Raw genomic sequence first — 9,065 nt, forward strand, 5'->3', positions numbered from 1 at the left:
TAACTGGTTCAGAAAAAAACAGATGAACACACTGCACACACACACACACACACACACACACTTTTTTTACTTTGTACTGGAGATTGAACCCAGGAGCATTCTACCTACGAGCTACACCCCCAGCCCTTTTTGTTTTTTGTTTTGAAGCAGTATCTTACTAGATCACTGAGAGTCTTGCTAAGTTGAGGCTGGCCTCAAACCTGCACTCCTTCTACCTCAGCCTCCAATTCTTGGGATTACAAGACACAGGGCACCAGGCCAGGAACACACCCTTCTGTAAAATGATTTCTGGGTTTTGTTTGGTTGGTTGGTTGGTTGGTTGGTTGGTTGGTTTTGTTTTTTCTGCAGCAGCCACAATTAAGAACAACTAGTCTTCTACCTTGCTAGTAAAAGTAGAGGCCCCGGGACCAGCAACCACCTGGAAGCTCAAATAAATGCAGAAATCTCCCTACCACCCCCCACCATCCCTCTGCACCAGAATCTGCATTTTGGCCTGAGCTCCAGGTGACCGGAATGCAGACCACGGGGAAGACACCTGTACTAAAGATAAAGAATGTTTCTGCTAATAATAGGATTTCAGCCCTGGGTCTGATGGCAGGGTGGGGCAGTGGTGAGCACCTGGGCTCAACCTCCAGCTTCTCCCTTGGCCTCAGAGCCCACACCACTCTGAGCTTGATAACCAAGTACATACAGGTGACCCGAGGTCCCTGCTATCTCCACTGGGAAGGTTCTTAGAGGCCTGGAAATAAGCTAGGACTGCAACAGTTCAGCAGTCTTGTTTATACAGAGGTGGAGACTTGACGTTGCCCTTTCTGGATCGGCACCTTGTGACCATGAGGTGCCGATCCAGAAAGGCAAAGCAGAAAGCCAGCAAGCCGCTGGGCCCCTGTTGACCTTGTTGAACAACAAACCAATTGGAAGATCATCTATGTCCAAATTTGTGGTGTGATAACAAAAATCCCTATTGTTCAGGCCATCACAATTGTCCTGTTATCTGACTGATTCCTAGTGACTGATTTGTGGACATCTCTGGAGGTGTCCTGCTGGGGACTCCCAAAGATAACTGCAAGAAGAACAGCCCTGTGCGAGAGTGACTAAAGTTTCAAGCATATAATGTAGTCACAGCCGACTGAGCACATTGAAAGCAATAAGAAAATGGAGCAATCGATTGGTGATGTCTGTCTTGGGCACACAAACAAAAAAAATAGTGGAGTGGTAGCAATGATGGGTCCCACATTTTTTACTGTGTTCCTGGATGCTCACCCCAGAGATGCACCCGGAGATGGAACAGCTTGGAGAGTGTCCAGTTCCCACTCCAGAGGGAGAATTGAATGCTGGAGTCACTGGGGAACCTGCATTCCCCTGCGCCTCAGTGAGCAAGCAAGGGCTCCCAGGACTGCAGCCGGGGGGACTGCCACAAGTCAGCCTCCCCACCGACCTAGAGCAGGACCTCATCCCCCACCAGGGAGCCTCCCACAGGACGCAGCACAGACGTTGGCCCTTAGCAGACAACCCCGGGGCCCATGTTCAGGGGATCACCTCCCGAGACAATCGATGGCACTGTAAAGATCCCACCAGGTATCTGAATCCCCTCCTTCAAGCTAGACATTTCCAGAAATGTTACCTGCGAGGCGGTGGAGGGATAATGAAAGATGTAAATAGCTCAGAGTCCTGCCTCTATCACCTAACCAGCCCAGAGACCTCCTTTCCAAGTCTGTTTTGTTTTGTCACAAGCAAGATTGAGACTCATACAGCTATGCACACACACACACACACACACACACACACACACACACACACACACACGTCAGTCATGTCCCCAACCCTGGCCTTTATCTATGAATATCAAAGTTAGCTGGGTGGAGACTGAGACAGGAGGATTGCAGTTTCGGGGACAGCCTCAGCAAATAGTGAGGCTCTCAGCAAGAGACCTACCAAGACACTGTCTCAAAATAAAAATAAAAATGGGGCTCAGGATGTAGCTCAGAGGAAAAATGTCCTGGGTTCAATCCCCAGTACCACAAAAATAAGTTGATAATTAAGTCAACCCACAGCCTTGCTGTCAGTCCCTTGATGGAAGATCTTGAGTCCCTGTACCCCTCTGTCTGTCTGTCTGTCTGTCTGTCCCTGCATGGCCATGAGGATTAAATAAGGCTCCATTCCTGTCTGCCACTGCTTGTCTCTGGTGTGTGTGTGTGTGTGTGTGTGTGTGTGTGTGTGTGTGTGTGTATGTGTGTTACTGAACCCATGGGTGTTCTACCTTTGAGCTCTACCCCCAGCCTTATGTTATTTTTTTTTTTGAAATGAGGTCTTGCTAAATTGCGGAGGACCTCACTAAGCGGCTGAAGCAGGCCTCCTGGGATCCTCCTGTCTCAGCCTTCAAGTACTGGGATTACAGGTGCACACCAGCCATGTGTCTCTTTGATTGGCATATCGGGACAGGTAGTCAAGACTGGGCTCTTGGGACCCTGGAGCTGAGGCCTTTTCCCTAGGACTTGGGTAATGCACACACGAACCAGAGATGAGTTTTATCCTCACTGCACTTAGAGAGGTGTTATGCATACGGTAGCCAAGTGTAGCCATTTAAATCCCAATTAGCTAAATGGAAATCAAACGGGAAGTTCAATTCTACAGTCATACTGATCACATGCGGTATGCTCAGGGCCCACATGTGGTGATCAGCTACCATATTGAACACAGGAGATTGCTAGAATGAAGTCTGGTGGGGGAGAGAGACCCCACCCCGAGGCCTCATAGATACCGGATTACAAACCACGGCAGCCGTCAGGAGAAGGGCACCATTTTTCAGGTGAGGAGTAGAGCCCAAGAAGCCATGAATTTTCATTTAGCCCAAAGTGGACTGAGTATCTGAGAGCCCAGCACTGCTCTCAGTACCCTCTAGAGCCATTCTCCCAAGTAGAGACCCAACAGGCCGTCCAGGGACATGAGGCCTGGACCATGTCTGACCTGGCGGCAAGTGACACCTGTTTAGCCACCAAAGCAGGTGCCTGGGCAGAATTCTGACTCTGCCAGCTAATGATCCCTAGGCCAGTCCTGAACCCCTCCCTCGGGCTTCAATGTCTTTATCTGTTGAAATGGTTAGATATGGAGTCCCCTGCAGAGCTCGTGTATTAATGTTCAGGGTTGGTGTGATTAAGTCATGGGGGGTGTAATCTCATCAGTAGATAACCACTATAATGGATTCACTGGGCGGTGACCTAGGCAGGTGGCCCCTGGAGAAGGTGGGTGCCAGGGGTGTGGCCTTAGGAACAATGCTTTTGTCTTTGAGTTCTCTCTCTTCTCTCTCTCTCTCTCTCTCTCTCTCTCTCTCTCTCTCTCTCTCTCGTTTCCCACCTCCATAAGCTCTTTCCCTTTCTCTGCTTCCAGTCACCATGCCCTGAGCGTCACAGACTGACCTGACACAGACTAAACACTGTGAGCAAATAGACCTTCCTCTAGGTGCCGTGTTCAGGTTTACTGAGACACAGCAGTGAGACGCGGATGAGCTATCTTGTAACAGGGGCAAATAATAGGATCTGACCAAAAGGATGGGGTCGATTAAATAAGTTAAGGAATATAAAATACTTAGAACAGCCGGATGTGGTGGCGCATGCTTGTAATCCCCGCGCTTGGGAGGCTGAGACAGGAGGATTGCACAGGTTCGAAGCCAGCCTCAGCTACTTAGTGAGGCTCTCAGTAACTTAGTGAGACCCTGTTTCCAAATAAAATATTTTTTTAAAAAATAGGCCTGGGAGTATAGCCCAGAGGTAAAAAGCCTCTGGGTTCCACCCCCAGTACCACACAAAAAAAGTACTTAGAACAGCTCCTTGCACAAGCATGCCCTCTGTATATGTCGGCTGCCCTCAGCATCAGCATCACCATCCATGAGTCTGTGAGCTTGTTTGGGGGAGGGGAGGGATGCACCTGCCACTCAGTATACTCCTTTATTACCCTCCCCAGCATCACCACCCAAAGCTATACTGACCATCACGGTTAGGATCCCTCTGTAAAATAAGCCAGAAAAAAATATATAACCAAAACTGTGCCAGTATGGGGAATGACCTAGGAAGATTTGGGAAAGCTCTGATTATTAATATATTTCAAAAGAAAATAATTGGTATTTTTCAAAATAGTTGTGTCAAAATGGAGGCAGACATGGATAAAGAAAGGACTTGGTTTCGGCCTAACAACAGGCAGCTATTCAAGTGTAAATCAACCTAGCTCAAAGTACTTAACAAGTCAATAGAGGAGAGCTAGGGCTTCCTCTTTCTAAAGACAGATCTACATGATCTAGGGGGGATGGGGCAGGGTTTGACCTTCCCTTTATGAAAGGAGATACCTTACCACACCTTGCTAGGGGAGGTACCTTACTGGGACTTCATGTCAGAGTCACGCAAACAAGATGGAGGTCATGGATATAAAAAGGCCAAGTCCACGTGTAAGCCCTTTGGTGTACTCATTCGAGCCATCCCCTCATGCCATCTCGGCATGGGGCTGTATTTCTATTTTCTGTATTTCTATCTTTCTAATAAACTTCTTTAAATCTTCAGCAGCTGTCCAAGGATGAATACTTATTCTTAGCTTAGGACAAGAATCCACGGTTTTTCTGTTTGTCTGTGTGTGTGGTGGTGGGGGGGGAATTACTTCTCCACACACACGCACACACCACGCACCTTTCTCCCCCCGCAACAAAAACTATAACATTTATCAACTTTTTAAAATCCCAGCCCTATTTTTTTTTTTTTTTTTTTTTTTTGGTGGTACTAGGGTGGAACCCAGAGGCTTTCTACCCCCGGGGCTATGCTCCCAGACCTATTTTTTATATTTTATTTGGAAACAGGGTGTCACTAAGTTGCTGAGAGCCTCACTAAGTAGCTGAGGCTGGCTTCGAACCCGTGCGATCCTCCTGTCTCAGCCTCCCAAATGCTGGGATTACAAGCGTGTACCACCACGCCCAGCTCATTTATCAACTTTTGCTAAGAGCTTTCCATATGCTAGAACATAAACAAAGCACTTTACATGTATCATGCGTTTACCCCAATAGGCCTGAACTATTAAACTAATATGGTTTGGTTGGTTGGTAATGGGATTTGAACCCAGGGGCATTCCACCCCTCTGAGCTACATCTATTTTATTTTTAATTTTGAAACAAGGTCTCACTAAGTTGCTGGGACTGGTCTCAAACCTGAGATCCTCTGTCTCAGCCTCCCAAGACTTACAGGCCACTGGGTCCGCCCTCTATCTTATTTGTTCGTTTGCTTTTTCGATTTCGTTTTTGTTTTTAACAGAGGGAGAGAGGAGGCTCAAATCTCGATGCCAGTTACACCGAATATCACCAGGGGGCAGTGTGCACCCACTTTCCAATCCTGCAGTCTGGCGGGAGCGCATAGGCAAAACTGCGGTCCTGTGTGTGTTTAATGAGCGCCGACTGTGTGCGGGGAGCCGTTCCCGCCGCCTACCTCCACAAATTGGCCGGCGGGGGAGGTTCCGCCCTGCGAATTCTTCCCCTCTGTCTTTTAAAATAAAACGTATGCATAGAGCTGCGTGCTCAGAAGGGAACTAATTGACCTAACCAGAGAAAAACATTTTGGCGAGAGGTTTATGTGGCTGGAACCTAGGGATGGTCTCATGCTGAGAAATCAGAGTGGGGGGAAGGGTGGCCCCCACAGGGTCGTTTTCTATCCCCAGGAGGCATGTCCTGAGATGGGCCCCCAGCTTGCTGATTTGAAGGTCACCCAATGAACCAGCCTGGAGTGCTAGGGCGCAACCCTTCGACCCCAAAGCCTGGTCGGGACACTGCGACTTTGGACATCCGGGTGGACTCGGGGCACTAAGCGTGGAGGTTGGGGACTGCTCTGAACCCCCCTTCACGCAGGTCCCGCAGTCCCGTGGGCAGGAGTCCTGGCCGTGACTGCGACCTCGGCTCTGTGTGCCCGCGCGCGGCGGACGTGTGCGAAGGCGGGATGTGTGCGGCGGTGCCCTTGGTGACCATCCCGGGTCCTGACCCAGGCGAGGGCTGCACCGTGTGGACGTGCGAGGGTTTGGGGTGGCCAAGAATACAGCTGTTGGGCTCGGTGTGCCCAAAGGGGCCGGGCCTGCGGGAGGCGGCCAGCGGGGAGCGGGCTCCGTAGGAACCGTCTGGAGGAGCCTCGGTGGACGGCGGGGACTTGGGATGCACGCGGCAAGGTCCCCTCGGCTCCTGGACCCGGTGCCAGTGTGTGCAGCGGGGAACCCACGCCGGAATGTGTCCTGGGCTGGAGGAGGCCCCTGCCCCAAAGTCTCCACGGGAGCCTTCCTCAGGGCGTGTGAGCGCGTGTGCACGGGCGCGCGTGTGCACGAGTCCCGGCTAAGGGATGTTTGTGCAAATGAACCAACCTGAGGAATTGTGGGCTTGTGCTGGTAATGGGCGCACTGTGGGTGTAGGGAAACGTCTTCCTATCGGGTACACCGGAGGTTTGGGGAATTCGTCCCAGCGCTCGGGGGAAGGAGCGAAGGGCCGGCCGTCTGGGGTGCTCGCTGACCGCTCCAGGCCCTCCCGGGGCTGGGGGCGGGGCCTGGCCTGGAGGGCGGGGCCTGGCTCGCGGGGCGGGGCCTGGCGCTGCAGCAGCGAGGGCCTGGCCAGGGGGCGCCCAGCGCGGCGGCGGCTCGGAGGGCGGCGCAGTGAGGCTGCACCGGCGGGCGGGCGGGCGGCGCGGAGCGGTGGCCGCGGCGGCGCTGCAGAGATGTGACTGGGGCCGAGGGCCAGCAGGAGCGTCGGCGCTGCGGGGCCGCGGGGGTCGGTGAGTGCCGAGGAGGGCGCCGCGGGGACCCCGGAAACTTTTCCCGCCGTAGGCTTGGGGGTCTGCTTCTTGGGCTTTTCTAACTCCGTCCCGGGGTTAGTCTGGGGGGGGGGGCGGTGATGCGGGGTTGGGAGGGGAGCCACGGTGCCGCGGGAGAGGAGCCGCAGAGGGCGGGGCGGGGAGGGGCGCTGGGGACCGTTCTTGGCGGGACGGGGGCACTGTGTCCCCCGACCAAGTGGAGATCCAACTCCCTGCGGAGGGCCTGGGGGTGGCCACAGGTGAAGGGCAGCTGGGAGCATAAGGGCGTCCAGCCCAACCCGAGTGACCCGTGTGAGCGGAGCCGCGGGCGTCCGGGACTCGGGGCCGTGGGGGCGAGTGGGGTTGACCGTGGAGCGGGGTGCTCTGGGGCTGGACTTCGGGGTCCAGCCGCGGCACCTGCCGCAGGGCCTGGGGCCAAGCTCGCAGCCAGAGGTGACCGCACATTGCTGGACAAGGGCGGAGGGGCGAGGGAGAAGGGCAGAACTGAGATTTGAGGCTGGGGGACAAATGGGGGCGGGAAGTGGGGTCGACCGCATAATATGGGGAGAGGGGTAGTTTCTGTGCCAGACGTGGAGCACTTGGGCCTCAGAGAGAGGCGGCCAGGCTGCGGTAAGGACTGACGCTGTGCTCTTGTGGGGTGCACGGCTTCCAGCCTTTGGAGAACCCCACGCATGCCAGGGTCCCGGGCTTGGGTGGGTGGGCGAGCGCACAGGAGGAACCCGCAGCCGCGCCCGGGGGGAGTAGCTCCTGCCGCCCGGGAGCGGCGCACCGACCTTGCCCGGAGGACATCCCCTGCCCGGGCTGTCACACCCAGGCCTGGCCAAACCCCCTCCTCGTCCCCGGATCGCAAAGGAGGCGGCTCCTTGGAGCGCGGACAAAGGCCCCCGGAGTGTGGCGGGCGCGTCGTCCCCGCCTGGGGCCCCAGCACACGCGCCACTCTGGCTGCCTCCCTGCGCCAGGATGGGGGGCACCTGAGCAGAGCCCGGGAGCTCCGGGGGTCCCTGCAGAGACAGGGGAGGCGGAGGAGGGGCCTGGCACGCGATCCCCGGCGCTTCAGCCAAGGAACGCTATTGCAGAAGTTTCTTCGGTGGGTCCAACTAGGGGGCTTTTCAGAGTAGCCAGGCTTGGAGTTAAACTGCATGCAAATGTATGTAAATAGGATGCAAATAGGCATCTGCGGTTTGGGAGCCCTCCCAGCTTTCTATCTAGACAGGAGTGAACATTGTTTCCCTATGGGACGGTGCTCTAAGTAAAAAGGGGTCAGCCCAGTCGGAGGGGAGGAGGAGGAAGGAGTCGCCATTTGGGGCCCGAGCAGCAAGAATGGGAGTGGGGGAGGGAGGTGGATGGTTGGAAAGATAAATTCAAAATTGCTATTGGTTATTTTTTTTTTTCTTCCAATAAATGTGCCAGCCACGGAACTGATTGCACTGCTTTGCATAGAAGCTCCCCCCTACACACACACACACACACACACACACACACACACACACACACACACCACTCGCCACTTTGGGAGGGGGCAGAGAGGTGGGTAGACAACAGCAAAGCAAATAAACAGCAAATAGATACCGACATCTGATTGCAATGGAACTGGGAACTGCAGGGAAAATAAGACCGGGTGATGGAAAAGAAAGTGACATGGGTGTATGTAAGAAGATGTGAGCCCGCAAGATGGGGGCCGCTGGGGAGGTCTGGGGGGAGGGGAGACAGCCTGGCCCAGGGCACTGCAAAGGCTTGGCGTCCGGCGGGCTTAGAGGAACTGAACAAAGGCCATTGTGGCCCGAGCTGGTAGGCAGATTTGGAGGTGGGGGTGGGGGTGGCAGGCTCCAGCTGGATCACTATCTTTGGGGCCTTGGAAGGGAGTTTAGGACTTACTCTGTTTGGGCCGGTGACCCCTTGGAGGGTTTTGGGCAGGAAGCCACGGGATCTTGTTTTGCAAAGCTCCCTTGACCTCCACAAGAAGACAACAGCCAGCCAACAGCCCCCTCTCGGCTCCATCCAGCCCGCGGGGACTGCTCTGAGCCTGGCCGGCCCCGTGAGCCAACTGGGGGAGCGACTTGGCTTTTAAGACCCACTCCCCACTTTCAAACGGTTCCTATCCACCCAGCCAGAGCTCCGCGGCCCCATCGTGCCTCCTGCACAGAGATTCCCCGGGGTCGAGTCAGTCACATTTTCTTCCCTGAATTACAGCCCAAGAGGAGCCATCCACCCTGGAACGGGCAGGCAGAGATGCAATTTGCATTTAAA

The sequence above is a fragment of the Muscardinus avellanarius genome, assembly GCF_963383645.1.
Source record: "Muscardinus avellanarius genome assembly, chromosome: 10".
NCBI lineage: Eukaryota > Metazoa > Chordata > Mammalia > Rodentia > Gliridae > Muscardinus > Muscardinus avellanarius.